This window comes from Lagopus muta, chromosome 1 (assembly GCF_023343835.1).
Source record: "Lagopus muta isolate bLagMut1 chromosome 1, bLagMut1 primary, whole genome shotgun sequence".
NCBI lineage: Eukaryota > Metazoa > Chordata > Aves > Galliformes > Phasianidae > Lagopus > Lagopus muta.
Window position 1 is genome coordinate 82816471 of NC_064433.1, and position 21704 is coordinate 82838174.

At 41.9% G+C, this 21704-nt stretch overlaps 1 protein-coding gene across 23 annotated transcripts in view; it reads left to right on the forward strand.

Moving 5' to 3' along the window:
• ZBTB20 (zinc finger and BTB domain containing 20) overlaps window positions 1–21704 on the forward strand; it is a 468885-nt gene that overhangs the window by 404188 nt on the left and 42993 nt on the right. For 21 of the 23 annotated variants that reach the window (XM_048958187.1, XM_048958158.1, XM_048958264.1 and 18 more), the window contains 2 exons: window positions 11146–11242; window positions 17768–17955. The gene's annotated coding sequence lies outside the window, so the exon portion shown is untranslated. Of the gene's footprint in view, window positions 1–11145; window positions 11243–16966; window positions 17241–17524; window positions 17620–17767; window positions 17956–21704 lie in introns of those variants that run through there. The other 2 variants (XM_048958294.1, XM_048958303.1) reach the window with 2 other exon arrangements.

Genomic DNA, 21704 nt, shown 5'->3' on the forward strand with positions numbered 1-21704 from the left:
ATGTTAGTAATCGTTCTCCATCAGCCGCACTGCATAAAGTTTTAGGAGAAAAGCGTGCTTTAAAAATGGCATTTAGTCATGTCTCCGACCTTTCCTGGCGCTGTGTATTTAAAACCCAGATCAGGTGGCACTGACATCTCTACACTTCAGATAAACTAAAGAAAAAATCCTTTTTTGATGCAGCTGATACATAACTTAAAAAAGCAAATAATTATCACAAATATATATCACACCTCAGGACACATTGCTGTCAGTGACTTGACATTTCAAATGATGAGTTTCACAAACGCGCATAACCGTCAGATTTGATTGAACAATGTTTTAGAATAATTCACATGTTCATCTAGAACTTTTTTTCATTGTGTTTTGGCACTGAAGCATGAAACAGGAAATCTACAGTGGGTTTCTCTTTGCTTTTGAGGAAGCGAACGCTTTGATCAGTTCTACATACTCCAAGGCTGCAGTCAGTTATTCCTCAATGGATAATGAAACCAAAGCCCTGAGTGGCTCTGTTTCTCTGTGGATCCCGTGTGATATTTTATATATAGTTTTTGACATAAATCAAACAAGCTTTCATTTGTACAGTTTGAGGCCAGAGGCAGCAAGCACACAGGAAGAATGGTATGCATATTTGGAAAAACATGTTCATGGTTCTTTTTACCTAGTCTTTTCACTTTGTTGGTTACTAGCTCTGCAATGATTGACTTGCAAGGAAAATCTTCAGAGACTGGAGACAGTCAGCCAAAACATCAACAAAAAACTTGAAATCATTTGAGTGTTTTTTTCCTGACTGCCAGTAACATCATTGTTTAGCTCTGCATTTGGGCAGTGATGAATCTTAAAACTTAAGATTCCTTGTCTGGGGCATGATCTTTAATCACAGAATCACAGAACTGCAGGGGTTGGAAGGGACCTCAAGAGGTCATTGAGTCCAACCCCCCTGCTAAAGCAGGTTCCCTACAATAGGTCGCACAGGTCAGCATCCAGGCAGGTCTTGAATATCTCCATAGAAGAAGACTCCACAGCCTCTTTGGGCAACCTGTCCCAGTGCTCCGTCAACCTTACCGTAAAGAAGTTCTTCTGCATGTCTGTATGGAACTTACTGTGTTCAAGTTTTAGGCCTTTAGTCCTTGTCCTGTTTCTATACGCCACCAAGAAGAGCCTGGCCTCATCAATTTGCCTCCCACCTCCCTTTAGATATTTATAAATATTAATCAGATCCCTCTTAAGTCTTCTTTTCCCCAGGCTGAACGGACCAAGTTTACTCAGCCTTTCCTCACACGGGAGATACTCCAGACCCTTCATCATGTGTGTGGCCCTGTGCTGGACTTCTTCCAGGAGACCCCCTGTTTTTTTGAACTGAGAACCCCAGAACTGGACACAGTATTCTAAATGTGACCTCACCAAGTCAGAGTACAGGGAGAAGATCACCTCCCTCAACCTTTTGGCCACGTTCTTTTTACCATTGGCCTTCTTGGCCACAAGGACACACTGCTGGGTCATGGCCATCCTGTTGTCCACCAGGACCCCCAGGTCCTTCTCTGCAGAGCTCCTCTCCAGCAGGTAACCTGTACTGATTCATGCGGTTATTCCTCCCCAGATGCAAGACTCTACACTTGCTCTTGTTAAACCTCATCAGATTCCTCCCTGTCCAATATAAATATAACATAAATCTTCCTCTAGCAAAGGCATCAGTATGATAAGTAGCAAGTTTCTTCTTCTCCTTCTAAAACAAGTATCATAATAATAATAAGTCAAAGAGAAGAATTTCTCTTATATGATTCTTACTGGGGGGAGAGGGGTAAGTCATCCCATCTTTTTGCTTATCCCTTCAATAATCCCTCATTGTACTGTACAACTTCCTGAAGGGAGGTTGTGGTGCAAAAGGGTCTGGCCTCTTCTCCCAGGCAAATAGTAGGACCCGAGGAAACGGCCAGAAGTTGTACCAGAGGAGGTTTAGGTTGGATATTAGGAGAAACTTTTTCTCTCAAAGGGTGGTCAGGCACTGGAATGGCTGCCCAGGGAGGTGGTGGAGTCGCCATCCCTGGCAGTGTTCAAGAGGCGTCTGGATGTGGAGCTACGAGAGATGGTTTAGTGCTTGTGGTACTGATAGGAATGGGAGGGTGGTTGGACTAGATGATCTTGCAGGTCGTTTCCAACCTTGTGATTCTGTGTGATTCTGTAATAACTTGATTCTTGCTGTTTGAGAAAAATAGATCTATGAGTAAAAATTTCATTTACTGCTTTATATTGTTCTTGGGTTTTTTTTTGTTTTTTTTGTTTTTTTTGTGACAAATGAATAAAATCCACTTAAATTTATATCCGGCATTATGCTATTGGCCTTCATGGAATTATATCATGAATTAATCTAAATAGTATCTCATGGTTTCTGCAGACAACAAGCATTGAAGGAGCAGAATCTGATTGCTATGATTTTTATCAGTTACCATTTTGTTTCACCTTCCAAAATTACAGCAATGCAGTTCAGATTTGTGATTGATGAGAAATACAGATGTGGTGGCCAGGCATTGGATAAATCAAATGCTACAGGACTTAGACCATGATGGAAGTGGTTTCCACTTGTTAGAACCAGTGCCAGTAGTGTAAAGTGTAACACAGTTGTGCTCACAAAATCTCACAATTGTGAGATTTATTGTCCTCTTCAATATCTTCATTGATGATCCAGATGAGGGCATTGAGTGACCCTCCGTAAGTTTGCAAATGACACCAAGTTGGCAGGAAGTGTCAGTCAGCCTGAGGGCAGAAAGGCTGTACAGACGTATCTGGACAGGTTGGATCACTGGGGTGAAGCCAATGGAATGAGGTTCAACAAGACCAAGTACTGGGTCCTGCACTTTGGCCACAGCAGCCCCAGGCAACGTTACAGGCTTGGGGCAGAGTGGCTGGAAGACTGTGTACGGGAAACAAATTTGATGCTCAACTGAACATGAGCCAGCATTGTGCCCAGGTGGCCAAGAAGGCCAATGGCATCCTGGCCTGCATCCAAAACATTATTGCCAGCAGGAGTAGGGAGGTAATTGTCCCTCTGTACTCAGCACTGATGAGTCCACACCTTGAGTACTGCCTTCAGTTTTGGGCCCCCACTGCAAGAAAGACATTGAGGCCCTGGAGTGCATCCAGAGAAGGGCAGTGAAGCTCGTGAGGGGTCTGGAGCACAAGCCTAATGAAGAGTTGCTGAGGGAGCTGGGATTGTTCAGTCTGGAGAAGAAGAGGCTTAGGGGAGACCTTATTGCTATCTATAACTACCTGAAGGGAGGTTGTAGTGAGCTGGGGGTCAGCCTCTTCTGTTGTGTTACTAGTGACAGGACTAGAGGGAATGGCCTCAAATTGTACCAGGGGGGATTCAGGTTGGATGTTAGAAAATACAGCTTTTCTTAAAGAGTGGTCAGTTGCTGGAATGGGCTGCTCAGGGAGGTGGTGGATTCACAACTCTGGAGGTGTTCAAGGAACATTTAGACATTTTGTTGAGGGACGTGGTTTAGTGAGAACTGTCGGTGATAGGTGAACAGTTAGACTGGATGAGTAGGTCTTTTCCAACCTGGTGATTCTATGATTCTATGATTCTGTGATAATGCAGTCCCTGCAGGTGAAAGTACATTATACATTTGCAATTCTGGTTGCTGAAACCTTTTTTTGTGGACATTCAGTACTTCCTTCAGTTCATCAACATCTATGGTAATAAGAGTTTCAGAGTTTATGCTGAAGTATTTGTAAGGACAGCAGTCAATCAAACCACAGCAGTGTGTAAGGGAGGAGGAAAAAACTCAGCTCATTCTCTTCATATGCTTTCATTGTTTTTGTTCTTCCTGAAAAATAATGTCCTTTCAGATTTCGTTTGACATCTCCATGATGTTGAACAGATTCGGAGAAATCACCAATATTTTGACAGGGTTCCTTGGCAATGAAATGCTCATGAAGCTCATCTGTCATGAGCTAATCTGGCTCATCTAGCCAAAGCAGTAGCTTAGGCAGATACATTACTGTAACAATTTAATTTCTACACATTTTCTTCATCTCGGTGACTGCAGTGATGGCAACTAGTATTTCAGTGGCAGAAACATTGGCAATAACTGCAGCACAACAATACCTTTGTTTTTCTTGTGGGAACCTTGCTCAAGTGGAGCAATACAATATCATGTTGTCCAAAGCACCTTTTTCTTGGTGACAAGGCAATATTCTGTATGTGCTGGCAAACTTCAGTGTTCATGGCTTTAAAACCTCTTACCTTCAGCCCCTCCCATCAACCTTTTGAGTTTCATACTGTAGAGCTCAAGGATTGTAACTTACAGCATCAACATGGAGCTTCTTATAGAATCACAGAATCCTTGGAGTTGGAGGGAACCTTTAAAGGTCATCTAGTCCAAGTCCCCTGCAATGAACAGAGACATGCACAGCTACATCAGGTTGCCCAGGGCCTGATCCAACCTCGCCTTGAAAGTCTCCAGGGACAGGACATCCACCACATCTGTGGGCAACTGTTCCAGTGCCTCACCACCCTCACTGTAAAAGACCTTTTCCCTGTATCTAACCTAAACCAACCCTCTTTAAGCTTGAAACCATTTCCCCTTGTTCTGTCACACAGACCCTGCTAAAGAGTCTGTCCCCTTCTTTCCTGTGGCCCCCATTTAGATACTGAAAGGCCATTATTGGGTCACCTTGGCGCCTTCTCCAGGATGAACAGTCCCAGCTCTCTCAGTCTGTCCTCATCAGGGAGGTGTTCCATCCCTTGGATCATTTTTGTGGCCCTCCTCTGGACGCACTCCAACAGGTCTTCGTCTGTCCTGTACTGAGGACTCCACATCTGGACACAGTTCTCCAGGTGTGTTGACTGCACCCCCACAGCTTGGTGTCAGCAGCAAACTTTCTGAGGATGCACTCAACCCCACTGTCAATGTCACTGATGAAGATACTGAAGAGTATTGGTGCCAGCACTGACCCCTGCAGTACACCACTTATCCCTGATCTCCATCCAGACATTGAGCCACTGACCATCATTCTCTGGACTTGATACTGCAGCTAGTTTTTTGTCCATTGAACAGTCCAACCATTAAATCTGTATCTTTCCAATTTGAAGAGAAAGATGTCAAAGGCTGTGTCAAAGGCCTTACTGAAGTCCAGATAGATGACATCAGTGGCTCTTTCCTTGTCTGTTGATGCAGTGACACCATCATAAAAGGCCACTAGGTTGGTCAAGCAGGATTTGCCCTTGGTGAAGCCATGCTAGTTCTCCAGTATCACCTTCCTGTATTCCATGTGTCTTAGCATAACTTATAGGAGGATCTGCTCCTCGTTCTCTCCTGGCACAGGTGAGACTAATAGGTCAGTAGTTCCCCGGGGTCATCCTCTTTACCCTTGTTAAAAATGGGTGTGATGTTGCCTTTTTTCTAGTCACCAGGCACTTCACCTAATTGCCACGACATTTCAGATATCATTGAGAGTTGCTCAAACTGCTTCTATTAATAGTAGGTATCTAGAAAACGAGTGCTTAAAACTCAACACTAGCAGCGTACAAGGACCACCCAGAAATCAGTCTGTTTCCTGGAACATTTATGTAGGTGCAGTGCCACTGAGCACAGGTTTACTCTGAATTTAAAACTAGTACCCGTACATTCCTTTTTTACATATTTGCCTCAGTCATGCCCTGTTTTAGTGAATAGTTTTGGAAAGTATGCAGTTTCTTTGAGCATTAAGATACATTTGTGATGGCTCTGTTGGTAGGAATATAGAGAATGCTGTGTTTTTATACACAACAATATTTTGTCAGAATAATTTAAAAATAATAACCATGTAGGTAACTGTGCAGACATCCACGTATATATGGTTGCCCTGTATACATATACCAAACTATGTGTACAGCATCATTCTTTTTAACACTAGTGAGAAGACAGCTCATGGTCTGACACACTGTCATGGTTCAGTCTGACACTGCAGCTTTTTTTGTTCATGTGGATGTCTGCCGTAGTGTTACTTTGGCCTTGCAGTGATCTGCTTCCACTCTTATTGTGTCTCCCACCTACTGACAAAACATTGCCTTTTCCAGGTGCCAGTTTTCTTCACCGTTTCAAATCAGGCATGCAAAGTCCCAGTAGATACCTAACACTACTTTTCTAATTAGCAACAAGGAAGAGTTCAGAAGGCCTCCTCTTCCTCTCTTGGTTCTTTGTGGTGAGGCAGAAGAAGCATCCATTGACTCTGCTCTCTGGTTTCTGAGGTTTGGCTCCGCATAGGTACCATCTAACTCCCTTCTCTGCAAGAGTTAAGTTTATACACCTGACACAACAAGCACAATGAGATCTTCACTAGTGAGAAAATATGCAGCACTTCAATATATTTGTTAAATGGGAGAGAGCATTTCCCAGAGTTCACAGTTGAGGCTTTGTATGACAGCCTAGGGCAGGAGGGGCCATTCAGCACAGGGAGCAGAGGGGAAGGTTCATGGAAGAGTTGTTTGTCCTTTTGGACCTTAGCTCTTAAAAGTAGCTAGCTGTTGCATTAACAATACCACTTGCAAAACAGCAAGAAATCTCAGCAAGAATCAGCAGATGAAAGTGATACCTAGAAAATGCCTTTTCCAAAGTGCCAAATTCAAACTGAAGAAAAGAGTTGCCTGTTAAGGGAAGAGGAATTTTATACTCTCAGATAAAAAGGAGTGAGAGAAGGGAAAAAGAAACAGATACAGGAAAGTCATACACAGTGTGTGAGACAAACATTGTAAACATGATGTAGGCGTTGCTACAAACTACATTGCTGTTGCAGAATTCGGTAAAAACCCCTGGGACTTCAGGGAGAGGTTTTTTCTATAGTACTTTTGAAAATATGCCTTTATGGGAAATTGGCCTTCACTAGGCTAGAGCAGTCCAGCCTCTTTAAACAGACTTTCTGTGAACATCTAATCCATTAACAATATCATTTCTGGATTTCAGACCTAATTACAGATAGTGGATGTGCAGTGTTTCCAGCAGGGTACAGCAATGAACAGTTTCCTCTCAAAGATGAAGGTCTGAGTGTTGAGAAAAAATTGTGCTATTCTGACAGCATGACCTGTGCTGGTAAATGTTTCTGCTTTCTGTGGCACACATTCTGGCCTCCATTGGGAAGGTGTTTTGTGAACAATCATGCATCTTGATCTCTGTTTAAGACATTGAAGTTGGATATCTACAGGTAGCTGACATCCTACCTTGTTCACTTAACATAAATGCTGCGGTCTGCCCTAGGCAGAGGATGTGTTTTCTTTTGAAAAAGAACCAGGACTCACCTGCCTCATGCAAGAAGTTGACTTCTGAATCACACCTGTTGATGGCTAGCACTGCTGCTCACATCTTTTCCTTCTTGTTGCTGCTTTAAAAGTATCACCTAAAATGCTACTCCTGGAGAGAAAAAGTGGCCACAAAAGAATTGCATTTATCCTAGGCAGCTTAGTCTGAAGATATATCCATGATTGTGAAAGCGTCATTTAAAATTGACCCCACCCTACTCAAGAGACCTGTACAATATGTGGATTAAGATCAAACGTGCTTATTTCTGTGGCAATAGCAAGTTCTTATTTTTCTTTGCCTCGTGATAGACTGTGCTGTGCCAGTGCAACAAATAATTATGAGAAATAAGCTCACAAGAAGCTCATCTTTTAATTTTTTATCACTGGGAATCACACAGAAGGCAGAAAGGAGCAGACTTTCCCTGAAGATATCAGAGTAAAAAGTATTACAGGGATAAAATAAATAGCAATTAACTAAAATATTGAGCCTTCTTGATCAGGAGTCGCCAAGAGAAGGTAACAGAAGTCTGGTACCTGGTCTCAAGCCCAATGCACAAAGAGAAAGCTATTTCATTGATCGTATTGTGCATGTCAGACATATGGCTGCTCCTAACAAATGTGGAATAATGAGAGTTTGGTGATATATCTGAGTGAAAGGAGTGGAGTTAGGGACAGAGACAGAAATGCCCTACAAGGAATAAACCTGGAAAAAGCAGATTTCAGGACTGAGCACCAGCAGGAAGTTGATGTTTATGGTATTCCAGTCAACTGTAAAGGAAATATTGTGGTGGTGTGTTGTCTAAAGATCAGAGTCAGGCCACTGCTTGCTTATGTGTGTTTTAAGTAATAGATTATGACAGACCACATCAGATCAATGGTGCTGATTAATGAACAACAATGGAAAGGTAGAAAATGAGATGAAAGAGTCAAGACACAAGTTTGAGGAGGGAGGAGGAGGAGGGTCAATGCGTCAGAATATAGAGTTATGGTTTGGGATCCCATTAATCGTTAGCGTTATTATGTAAAGTACCATATTTTCTGCTGACATTGTACCCACTGTGTCTCCACTGAAGCTACTATAGAAATTGAGCTAAAGTTTGCATCTTAAATTACAATCTGTAGTACATCGAAGCCATCATAAAATAGATATTCCTTAATAAAAATAGTAATATGTTACTTACACCCTCTAAATTAGTTAAAAATTGGGAAGAATAAGGTGGAATGTATGTGAAGATACATAAAATGCTGAAGTTAGTATCATCCACAAAAATATTAAAGAGATAACAGTCTGCACTTCTGGAATGCATTCATCCAGAAAAATTATCCTCTAAGATCTTAATTAAGAACACAGTACCTCATGGAGCAGAGAAGTTAATGTTTTCCTTTTCTGAATAGAGATGCACAGTTAGATCGGGGAAAAGTGACTTAACTCAGTGTCACACGTCCCATTCCTCTGCTGTCCTGTTTGTGTCTCTTTTTACCCAGTCTTCTCATGGTCAAAAATTATTTTCCTCTAATTTTTCTGTAACTAGATTATGGCTTTTAGAACATGTTGAAGTGTTTCCTTGTCTGTTAAGCTTCGTATGTCTTACAAAGCAGCATCAGCATTGCTGATTTTATGTGCTTAAAATGAACCTAAGAACCGTGGATGATCTCAGTGCTTTATGTTCATCACATCGAAGGAAAAGAGATGCATCTTCCCAAGCCACAGAAAAAATGATGGAGAAAAATGGAGATATTCTTAGTTCTTATTTCCACAGGGAGTTTGGTGTGCAGATTTTATAGAAGACTTTGAACAGCCCATCTCTAACAACTTGTCTCTCTGACCCTTGATGTCAAGCCAGATTGAGTGCTAGGCAGCACTGCAACAGAGAGCCACTTGGATTGGAATCCCAGCGATTGGAAGAAAAACAAATGACACACAAAGAGAGATGTGACAAAATATGCAGGATTAGTACATTCAGTTCCTTAGACTTCTCTTGTGTGAAATTAGGAGCGAAGTGAGCAGGAGTTCTGCTGAAGTAAAGACTAAAGACCTGATTCTGTGATTTTTCTGCTTCTAGTGCAAGTTAAAAATGCACACTGACTGAAGTAGTGGGCAGTCCTCAAGCCATGCAGGATTTATGCCTTAAAAAGAGGAGGAATACTCAGATAAAAGACAGACTGATGTGTGCAGAGTGGATACAAGAAGTGAGGTCAGCGTTAACAGAAAAGGCGGAGCACATATGGAAGTGGAGAGTCTGAAAGTAAGCCATGCTGAGTGTTAGCAAGGGCTTCAGTCTGCAGAATCGCTGAGCATTACTTCACCTTTGAAATTCAAACCTTTGTGCTGGTCAAAGGTGTCACTGTTTCATGAAGTTCTTTTGAGCTAACCTGATGCTGGCATATGGTTCCACTCCAAGCTCCAGTGAAAGTCAGAGGTCCAGGCTGAGCTGAGGATTTTTTTTTTTTTTTCTGTTTGAATTTTCTACATCTGCAATTCAAAGCAGGCTTCAAAAGGGGAGAGTCCAAGAAAATTGGAATCAAGAAAATGTTTTTTGAGCCCCTGTGAAGTGTAGTTGCCAGGTTTTGTGTAGCCTGTTGAAATGAGTATGTAGCACGTATCTCAGTTCCCATTAAATATCATCATTACAAAATATGTAAATTGAACATAAAACTGAATGTATATTTTGTGAAGCACGTTATTACAGTGTCATCTAAAATCCTTCATTGTGTCTGCTGGCACTCATTCCAGTGTTCCTGCTGCACTAACAGTGGTTTTTTTTTTTTACTGTGTTGCATTTATGGCCATAAATTCCAGCTTGCACAATGACATGAACTACCTGTGAAATAACAATTACATCTCTTATCATTTTTTGTTCACCTCCCTGATTTCTTTGATAAAGCAAATATTTGCTTTTCTTGTCTGATTGGAGTAGGCAAAATTATTTATTCATGGAAACAGCACCACTGGCTTCACTGTGGGTAGGACTGAATATGCTGATGTCCCAGGAGTTCCTTGCATAAGTGAAGTGAGCAGGATTTCATTCTGTCTCTGGATGTTAACTTCAGAAATACTTCCAACATCCACAACGAGCCACCCAAAGATTATAAGAAGTTAGCAAAGGAGGAGTTCTGTTAGTCTAGCAAAGGATTCAAGTCCCCCCAAAGATGTAAATACTCCCAAAAACTTAGGTCTGGGTGGTAAAATCGCCCTCTAATAAATATTGGAGCTGAGATTTCTCTTCAGATTCATTCCTGTATTAGTCCATTGAGTCCAACTCCCTCTATAGCTCAGAAGATTACATCCATAAAGCTGTTCCTGAGCTGAACCTTCACTGGAAGCCTGACAATAAGATGTTTGACTGCTCTCACTGCAGTGGTCCTGATGGGAGATGAATAGGGATTTTTTTTTTTATATGAGCCATCATTTTTATATGTGATATGAAGACAGCAAAAGAAGTGAAGGAGTTTTTTTCTTCCTTCTCCTACCTTTTAGTTCTGAGGAAGCGTTCGTCGCTGCACTGAACAGGACTAGCCTTGTTCTGATGAGATGCATTTTAGTGCCAAGTTTGTGCTAGCTCTCCATTGCTTTTCCATGCTCATGCCATCAAAGTGAGCAAATTCTTAGCGAAGAATCCTACTGATAGCATTTTGCTGGCTAGCCCTCCCTGTCCCAGCTTCACCAGAATAGGTTGCATGGGCAGCCTTTGGAAGCTGGGAGCCGATTCTGTTGTCATGTACAGCTGGGGCTGGAGAGACTGAACAAGGCTCCAGCCAGCTGTACTGACAGTGGAGAACGCCAGTTATCATTGCAACGAGTTTTCTTGCTCTCAATAAATAATTATTATTTCCCCCCTGACCTTTCCTTTTGGTTCTTTCTGTTGCAGACACAGCCTCTCTCTGTTCCCTGCCCCAATGAACGTGTGCACTAAGTCCAAGGCTTGGAGTAATTTACCTGAGGAGTGATACCATTTGGAAACCACTGTAAGTATATTTTATCTCTTATAAAAGGCTGCTTGTTTCAGCAAAAGAAAAAAAAAAAAAAAAAAGGACGGATTTAAAAAATAAAACAAAAACAAACTGCAACACCTGCGAGCATTACTGATGAGAGTAAACTGAGTTTTTGCTTTTGAAATTTACAAGGAAATATGTGGGCGAAAAATATGTCAATAAAAAACTTTTAAATATTTAAGTCATAGCCTCGGAGCATAGTTCAGCAATGGCTGTTGTGCTTGTGTCTCTTACTTTGGCAGGTTCTACTTGCTTACTGATCTAGTTTGTGTTGTTCTAGTCGGTTCATCCATGTTTGTCTTCAGAGTGTTTATCTTCTTTTTATTCTTATTACTTTTTAATGAGACACCTTTCCTCTTGCTGGTGTTTCATGCATTGTAGATTGAATTTACTACAACTCCTTAAAGGTTTAAGCTATTTCTTCCAGGCCTTGAGTCATCTCTAATTTGGGCTGGAGTTTCTTTAGGCCATTGCAATTTGGTAAATTTGGCTGGATTATGTAAGTACAGTTGCCTGAGATTGTAAACAGTTTTGACTTTGTGTTGTGGTTTTATTATACTGCGAAATGATCAACTTTATGTTATCTACATTGTTGGTTTTCCCTGTAGATCTCATAGTTCTGATTTGTTGTGATCAGTTCTCATATTGTGGCAGTGTTGCTGTGGCCAAGGTGCTCTGAGGGTATAAGCGAGGCAAGTTTTGTAGGCATGGAGTAACTTTTTTGAGGTTTGTGGTTTAGGTGGAGAAATGGACAAGCTGGGGAGGCATGTCAGCCTCACTGCAGGTCTGAAAAAGACTCAGCAAATTTCAGTCTAAGTTTAACTTAATCTCTGAGTTTAACTTAATTATGTTAATCAGTCTCCTGTAAGGGATTTTGGAGTTTATTTCACTTTTCTGCGTTGATTAAATTTTCCAGGCTTTTATTGCATGAGAACATTGGGCCTCTCTTGTCAGCTCTCCATGCCTCCTATTCTTGCTTTTCAGTGTTCTGCTGGGATTTCCCTTTCATATTACATTTTATGGCGATGTTTTCAGGAGTTTGTATTTTCCACTGTATGACACAAACTTGCAGTCAGAGATTTTAAACAAACTGCCAGTCATGTAGCTATAACAGCATGAAGATCAATGTGGCTGCAAAATCATCAGAGAAACCGTGTGAATATTCAGGCAGTCAGTCTGTGCAGGACTTCTTACTGCTGAAGCAACACTTCTGGCAGGAAAATTAGGATGGCTTAGGTTGTTTTAAAGCAAGCTTGTCTGCAGAAACTTCACTCGTGGTTCTTCTCTTCAGTCACCCTGAATTTTGAGGTGAGGGCTCTGGGCAGACATAACACTTCTGTTGGGTGTTTTTGCTTTTTCTTTTCCTTTTTCTTTATATATATATATATAGATGTATTCAGTAATTATACTCATCTCTCTCTCTTTCACTCTGTCAGTTTCTAAATATGTATTGTCAATGTCACGTCTGGAAGAGACACAACACTGGCAGTGATAAGCACTGATATCAAGAGCTGTGTTAGTCGTGTACAGACAGAGGAAGAATGTGCAGCACAACACTCGGTGAAAAATACTGCTTAAAACCAAACGTGAACTGTTTTCACACCTTTATATTTTTAGGATCTGAAAAACTAGGGTTTTAAAATGATAGATTGTGTGAATTACTAAGATTAGAGACACCAGTGAGTTAAGTACCTGGCTTGGGCACTAAAGGCATCTCTGACCTGAGGGCAGTTACTGGAAGGTGATGTCATATCTGTTAAGAGATATAATGCCAGGGATGTGGATGGGCAAACTCAACCAGCAGCAACATTTGTAACATCAGCAACCTTATGCCATGTTCCCTCCATGCTCTTTAGTATGCGATGAACAAAGGTCTGGTTAGTGACCCAGCCCTCCCTGTATTCAGAGGCTGAAAACTGCCTCATTATTGTTCATTATGTAGCATTATTCTCATACAGTCACATTATCATAGCTTCCCCTGAGAGCCAGGATACTACTGTGTGTTCTGCACAGCTACACAGGATCCAAGACCTGAGCTAATTTGTTCACTGCTAACCTAGTGGTTAGGACGGAAAGCTGCCCTCTCTGCAAGGGTAGGTTCAATCATTAGTGGTAGCCACCCTGTGAAAAGCACTTGTAGCTCTACAACATAGGTTGCCTGTGTTTTAGGGGGTTTGGACCTGATTTAGGGGTTCAGCTGTGAGAACATGATAACCCATCACAGGGAAATCCATTCTGAGCTCAAGCAGTGGTTACGAGGGCAATGCAAAGAAATCGTGTGCAGAGCATGTGGAGAACTGGGGGCAAGAAAGCTGAGTAAGTGAGTGGCAGCAAGAAGAGGTAAAGTTAGCAGGGATTTTAAAGGCATTCCAAAGCTCAGTGGTGGCAATGTTTCCAGATAGCTCCGAGGCTAGGATATCCAAAACATTATGTTCTGCCTTCAAATTAAGCAGAAAGGATCCTGTCCTATTTTGCAGCCAATGCCATCGCTGCAGTAAATGTCACACTGTTATCTGTCACCCATCTGAGACCTCAGTGTGTGATACTGTAGCATTGAGGTAGATGGAAAGAAGGAAATACCTCACTGCAGTGACGACAGTGACCAAGAAGCTTTGGGAAACAGAAATAAAAAGCTGGGAAGGATTCCTGTTTCACACAAGATGTAGAAATCACTAATGCACACAGTTTAGTTCGGGGATGTAAGTGGTTGCAGTTCAGTTCATATTAAGTATTAAAGAGCATGCAGTTAAGAAAGAAAATGTATTTTAGATGGTGTAAGTGAACACAATGAGAGTAACACAGTAAAAACAAAGGAATGCTGAAAATGAATACCAACAAAAGAAAAGTACCTGAACATAGGATGTAATTTAAAGAGATGAGTAGGTTGGATGTTTAGAACTGCTGGATAAACTTCTTATATATCAGCAGTAAAAAATATATCTGTAGTGACTCTTCAGATTCAGGTTATCTTGGAAGGGTCAGTGTCATTTCTGTCCATTACTTCTGGGAGTCTTTCCATCAGCTTCATATACAGACATGCCTTTCCTTTCTTTTCCATGTTGGCTTTCTGCTGTCCTTCACATGAAGCAAAGATGATATATGGCCTTCTGATGGTTTTCGGGAGGAACGCAGTATTTGGAAGGGCTTGTAGTGAACCTAAGTGTGGAGAAGGAGCTCAGAGATAACTGAAGGTTAGACCAGATTTCTGAGCTCCAAAGGCAAATTCCCAAGTTTTTTGCAAGTATCTTCAACTTTCATTGCCCTAAGCAACAAGTATATTGCAAACTTCTTGTTTGGATTAGTCTGTGGAGGAGGACATACTCAGATAAACTTAAGTAATTAGGTAGGCTGACTTTCACAACAGAAATAATCACACAAGACTGACAGTTAGTGAAGTCCAAGGACAAGTAGTTATACTTTGGGAAGGTTCCACAATTAATCTTTATTGCATGCTTCATTCTCATGCCTATCCCTGTGCTTTCATTCTTATATTTTTTTCACATAGCTAAGTCATACTCTTCCACAGGTAGTGTCCCATTTTACCTCTGGAACACAGAGGTTTATTAGAGAGCTCACTGATGGAAGTGTTCATAGAAGAACTGTGCAATCAGAGAAGAAATTAGGTTGGAAGGGTCCTCTGGAGGTCCCTAGCCCAATTCCCCACTCAGAGCAGGGCTGACTTCCAAGTTGGATCAGGTTACTCAGGGCCTGGTTCAATTAAGTTTTGAAAATCTCCAAGGATGGAAATGCCACAACCTGTCTTGTCAGCCTGATCCAGTGCTTAACAACTCTCCCTGTAAAGAATGTAGCAATAAGATAGCAATATAGATTTTGTAAATGAAGGCATGAATGTTTAATTATAACATATAGGTGAAGATCGTAACAATAGGAATTTTTTCTAAGGGAGATAAGGTAGAACAAGAGGATAACAATATACTTAGAGCAATTGGAGCTTTTTTCTGGTTTTACCTATTTTCTTTAGCTGACAATTGCAGTCTGACATTGCAGACTGCAGAGGAAGAACCACATTTGAGTTTCTTCATAAGCTCTTTCCTTTACTGAAATTTCCTCATGTGGAGGCCTGCATTCCCTTCAGGTAGTATTGAGGCACAGCACATGTCTAAATGGAGAGAAATGGAGAGCTGCTGTGGAAAGGTATTGCATTTAGTGTCATTCTAGAAACACTGCTTCTCCTCCCATCCAAGTCACCATGCTACAGGGCTCTAATGTGGAAAAGTGATGGTGCAAGACCATCTGAAGTAGGTTTGGAATATGTAGGTTTGGAAAGGAAAAAGCAGGAGATGCTGTACACAGCCTCACTGGTGTCGTTTTTATTTCAAGTACAAGCGAGTTCTGGGAGGCAGATGCAGGATCAGAATGGATTAAATGTCAGCCTTGGTCAGTGCTAGGTCTAACAACATACTCTGGCTGTGCTAGCAGCCTACAAGCAGTGCTTGCTCAGAGCCCCTATCCTACAAATAACAGCACTGTCCTTCTCAAAGGAAGCAGCTTTGCGTGGGGATTGAGCTGGAGCCAGAGGCCATACTCCAAGTATACAATTTGAGCTAACACTGGACTGCAAACAGACCTTAAATACAGGAGCTGAGCTTCCAAATGCGCTCAGAGTCTAACTCTATGTATGTCCTTTGCTGCCTGGACAAAAGCCATGCTATCTGAAAGCCTCTTGGGTAGCAATGCTGTAAAAAGCCACTGATTTATACACACTGCAGTATCCAGCATGTGCTGGGTGCACATGGGGAAGTCATGGGGTCAGGACATGATACGTGTGAGGGCATGCAGTGGAAGTCACCAGAGTTAGTATGCCAAGGAGCTACACAAACTGCTATGAACAAAACACAGGCAGTCTGTACGCTTTAAAATATACATGCTCACATGCAAGCTGTGCATCTCATGCAGGCTCAGCTATGTAGCAAGAGGTGGATCTTGGTGACAGGATGGGAAACAGACGGAGGGATGCCAGAGCTTGGATTGACAAAAAATGCTGTGTTTACTCTTCATGAAAAACATGCTTTTAAATGCTTTCATTTTCCTTCTGTTCAAGATAAATTAATCCGGTTCAACCCTTAGCTGTACCTTTGCAATTTTAAGTAAGGTGCACTTTGTCATCTCCTATTTGTTACTGTTTAAATCTGATTTGATGTTGGCCCATCTTATTTTGAGCATATTGATTATATATGTGGAGAATGCAGCAGCCTGTGCCCGCTGTCTGTGGTACATCTGCTGCGAGGAATTTTAGCCCCATTACTCCAAAACACATCGAGGCTTCATCGGTCAGCTTTGTTTTCCCTAAAATCTCTGCTGCAAGACCTAAACGCAGACTTTCTGGACAAGAGGGAGCACTTGGGGTCGTTTGGGCAGCTTAGGGACCCCGCCGTTGTGAGCACATCGCCCTTAACTCATTGCCGTGCCTCAGTTTCCCCCCCTTTTTTTAACTCCCCATCTTTCCTTCACCTTTCGATTCTTCTCGGCCTGTGGGACGTGGTTTGTTTGTTTATTTTGCGCTCGTTTAACTTTTGCTTTCTCCTTTCCTTTCTTCCCCGAGCTTCGGCCGAAGGGACACCGCCGGGCACGGCAGCTGCTGCCCCCCAACGGCGGCCGAAGGGAAATGGCGGCGGGTCCCGGCCCTGCCCCTGGCCCTGCCCCCGGCCGGGCGTGCCTCCCTTATATAACGCCCTTATGTAAGCGCCCGGGGGCTGAAAAACTCCGCGTTCTGGCGTGTCAGCCACAGGCTGTTCTAGGTGGGATATGGAGAGCAGAGCGTGTGTGGGGAAGGAGCCCCTGGATGTCCATGCGGGAGACCTGCTGTGTGAATCAAAGCCTGCCACATCCCTTCTTTGTGCCTCAATTTCCCCAACTGTGAAATGGATGCAGCAGTCACCACCTGCTTACAGCTTCTAATTCCCTGTGTTTACAAAATGCTGCGAGGAAGGAGGCCTTGAGGGCTTGCAGAGTACGTCGTTTCAGGCTCCAAAACTTAACGCTTTACTGAGATGACCTCTGCATCTCAAAATTACTTCAGTGCTTTTTTCTACAAATCAAGTCTTTTCTCTGATTTGTGTTGAACTGGAAACTTGCATATTTGTTTGCTTTTCAGACAAATCTATTACGTTTCTCTGTAACTATTCAGAACGCTACAGCCTTGGTTAATATTTGTCAAACGGAGCTCCGACTGTCTAAACCACTGGGACGAGTTTCGCTTTATATGTCATCAGTAGGGGCAGAATGAGGAGCTTCGTGCTTGGCCTCTTTGCTGTAATACAGTCTCAGGGCCATTGCATCAGAGTCAAAACAAGGAGCAGCTTGTTTCCAAACAAGAAGCATGGAGGAAAGTCTTCTCTGCCTCCCTCCCTGCAAGGGAAAGGAGAGAAGGGAGGGGGGTGAGAGGGGGAAAAAGAAAGTTATCTTTAACAGATTCTAAAAATGCCTTTTCCCAAATATGCAGCCAGTCCCTTCAAAGGTCTCTTTGTTTATTTTCAGGAAGAAACCCAAGACAGCTGAAAACCAGAAGGCGTCTGAGGAGAATGAGATTACTCAGACGGGTGCATGCAGCGCCAAGCCAGGCCTTCCCTGCCTGAACCTTGAAGCTGTTCCGTCTCTGAGCCCGGCCCTCATCCACTCACCACATTCACCAACAAACCTACACGCACACACAGGGTCATCTGATTGTGAGTACACCAACGCACTGCTGGGTTGCACTGGGGTTCCTGAAAGCACGTTCCTTACTGTAGACCAGGCTTTCAAGCCAATTGGATGTTCTTTCCATAATGGCTCAAGCAAGACTTCCTCAGAGTTTACTTTTTCCCTGTGGGAATTACCTTTGAAAAAAGAGTGTTTTGTGATAAGGTCATGGTAATGCAGTCAAACAGAGGAAGCTGAGAACATGATGATGGGTCAAGTTGCTGGCTGCTCCAACTTCTTACGAAGCAAAAAGGGAAGATCCTTTGAGCATGACTCCTTCTAACTAGAACTGTAGTTAATTCTCTCCAGATAGTCTCATACTTCTCATTACCCAAGCTCATCTACTGACTGGAATTTTCAGCCTATTATTGTATTGCAGCGTCTGGCTCTAACATGCTGCCTTGTAAAGGATTTCTACTTTGAAAGGGAGGAGTGTTTCTATGGATGGAATCAGATTCAATACGTGATAGACGGGGAGATCTTTATAGACCTGTGTGATTGTACCAGTCTAAGGCCCATGTTTTCAGTGCATTCACTTTCAGATTACTCAGCACGCGTTAATCAGCTTTTTTTAAAATGTTCATTTTGTTCTTCCTCCCTCCTCTTCCCCACTTCCAGCCCTCTTCCCTCTGCCCCTCTCTTCCCCCCAGAAAAGAGGAAATGATTAAAACTGGATTCTGGAGTGTCAGCACTTAGCCTGTCAGGTGTTCAAACAGTGTCATTTCACAGTGGTCCATACCTGAAAGTCTCTTGGGAAGGAACATGGAGGGTGTTGTTAACCCTATCATTGACTAGTTATATAAAACACAGCTAAACTCTTTTGTGGTGGTTTTAGGACACTGTAAAACTTACAAGGGGCAAGAAAGGAAAAGGAATCATAGAATCATAGGAAAATGGTGATGCCGGGTTTCAAGAGCTCAGAAGCCAATCAGACTTTTCAAAGGCCTATAAAAAAATCAGGGCATGACAATAAAAAATCAGATTAAAAAGTATGTGTATTCTTTTTTCTTTTTAAATTTAAAAATCTTGCCTCAAGGCCAAGCTTGGAAGCAGCTGGGTTATAGGGATCATCACTATCAAAATCACTTTAGCTGCAATTCATTCCTGCTGGCTTCTGACTGTATTCATTATGAGCTTCTTCTGGAGATCTTGATTTTAGTAGAACTGATAAAAACATTGGGGAGAATTTCCTAAATCTCACCTAGTGATCTGAGGAGAAGAAAGAAGTGTGAAGCGGTTGAACAGCAGGCAGTATGCAATTTGGTATATATAAGAATTCTCTTCAAATTGGTGATGTCAAACACTTTGTCAAAGCTGGGATACAGTTTTGTCTTGTAATGTTTTCTAAAAACAAAAGTCTTGTAAGAAGATGCAAAAATGAGCAGAACAACAAGAAAAAATAATCCTTATTTTCAAACAAAGAATCTCTTTATCCCATTCACAAAGATGAAAGAGTTCATTAGTAAATGGGATTTGAAACCTCACACTGATGGTTTTTGACAGTACAAATAGAAACCCATGAAAGTAACCTTAGGACAGAGGCCAGCAGGAATTGTAGAGAACTCAGAGAATGAACTGCTTTTGCTCACTGAGGTGGCCAAATGCAGGGGTGAGGAAAATTGGTGAACTCTTCGTACTCTTGTTTCGTGGACAAGCAGACCTTTAGACACCCAAGATTTTAATGTTCACAAATCACCTCCCACTCCTGCTAAATTCACAGTGTCAATTGGAAAGAAAACCTTCAAACCTAGACTAGATGTTCCTTTCACATTGAAGTCAGTTTTTGAAAAAGGATGTTTAATAGTATTTTCAGCATTAGAATCGTTCTATCTCGGAAGCTGTTGAAATCTGGTTCCCAAAATACAGTTAGAGTCCTACAAAAATTCAAGAAATGCTAAAAACCTCTTATGGTGTTGATCTGTTAGTTGATTCCTTGTACTTTGAAACGGTTGGAAAAGCTCTCTTGCTATTTACGATGGGTTATAACCTTCATCAGGCTGTATTTGTTTGGGGCGGTATGCCTGTAATTAATGTTTGGCATGTTCTTGCAAAATATCAATGCCAGTTTCTGACATGAAGATAAAATGAGGCAGGACGGATTTATGCTTGCGTATTTACTACAGCTGTTTAACATGGTATGCGTATTTTTTTAGATGTTGTTTCAGTCCCTACTGCTAGAACACATTGGTTGACCCAAGCGATTGGCGTCTGTCGTTCCCTTTACCTCTTCCCTTCCCTGACTTCTGGACTGGTTCTTTCCTCCTACACTAGATCCCTCCTTTTGCCCTCAGAATTATGTTGCCACACCTCTGTTTTTCTCCTCAGCTATTGGACCTGCAATTATGTCTTCCTTCTTTGGGCCAGCAGCACTTCCTGTTCTTCCCAAAGCCTTCTTGACAGTACAGCACTGTTTCTTGTCCCTTTTGCCCAGACCACTATACAGCCTTTACCCTTGTGACTGAGCAGATTGTATTTCATTCTCAAATGGACACTTTTTACTCTGGTGGGATGTTTTCTAGAGGATGGCTAATATTCTATTTATAAACTGGAATTAGACAAAATGTTTGACAGGAATTGTTTCATGCAAAATATCAAAAACATCCAGAAAAAGTCAGCATGTAGGGTATTTCCATTCTTGGAAAAGTGTACTGATGTCCAGATGGCTCTGTAAGTCCTCATTTATGTATCTGGAAAAAAGTCTTTGATTTTATGGACCACCTATTCAAATCAGCTTGAAATCTTCACTGACCATTTTGCATGCACAATCACTAGTGCTTGGCAGAAAACATCACCACATTTATTATGAGAAATATTCATAAGCCAGTCTACTTTGAAAAATCAGGGTGCTTTTGGAATGATTCAGACCAAAATACTTTTTCCAAGCATAGGAAATAAAAACTCTGTGATAGCCATCTGCTCCTCAGCCGTAAAGGCAGAGGTGAAGAAAGCCTGAGCAATAGACTGAATGCCAGTCTTACTGAATTGAATTCTTAGTGGGGAAAAATATATATATATGTAAAAGTCAACTGTGATACACAATAAATTATAGAGCTTAAGGCAGTATATTCTGCATGCTGCCTCTTGTACTACCTCTTCACAATGAAACAGGATCGTTTCTGACCATTTTAGGACTTTGGGTTTAATTATAATATATTTTCAGTGCAGCTGAACCCTTGAAGCAAAATCCAGAACTCGGGAGACGTTGTGTCCATTCCCAGCTTTTTCATTCTTGGGAAATGAATGGTCAGGCAATGCAGTTGTAGAAAGAGGTCACAGGAAGAGGTACTTCCTGAGGTAACTATTTCCATGTGGGACTTGGCAGATAGAAATCACCGCTTTGAATTAATCTGGAATCAAATCATAGACTGAGCTGATAGAGCTCCAAATACCTCTAGCTACTCAGCTGTCGCAAACAGATGTAGCTGCTTGCTCAGAAGAAAGGTGTTCTTGCAAAAAACTACAAAGACAAGTAAAGAAGGGAGGAAAGGGTTCTGGAAAGGTTACAAAGAAGCCACATATACGAGAGTGATGTCGTTTGCAACTTTCCATGCTCTTTCTTGCTTGTGGGCAGAGCATGCATAAACTTGGTACTGTCCTAGATCTGAAGGCTGAGCTCCCTCAGGTAAAGCTTTTGAAGATTTTCCTGAGAGGAAAATCAGTCCACCAGGACTTGGCTCTCTGTTTAAACTGTTTTGGTCTGTATAGGCCACTTATTTCAGGAGCCCTTTAGAAAGCA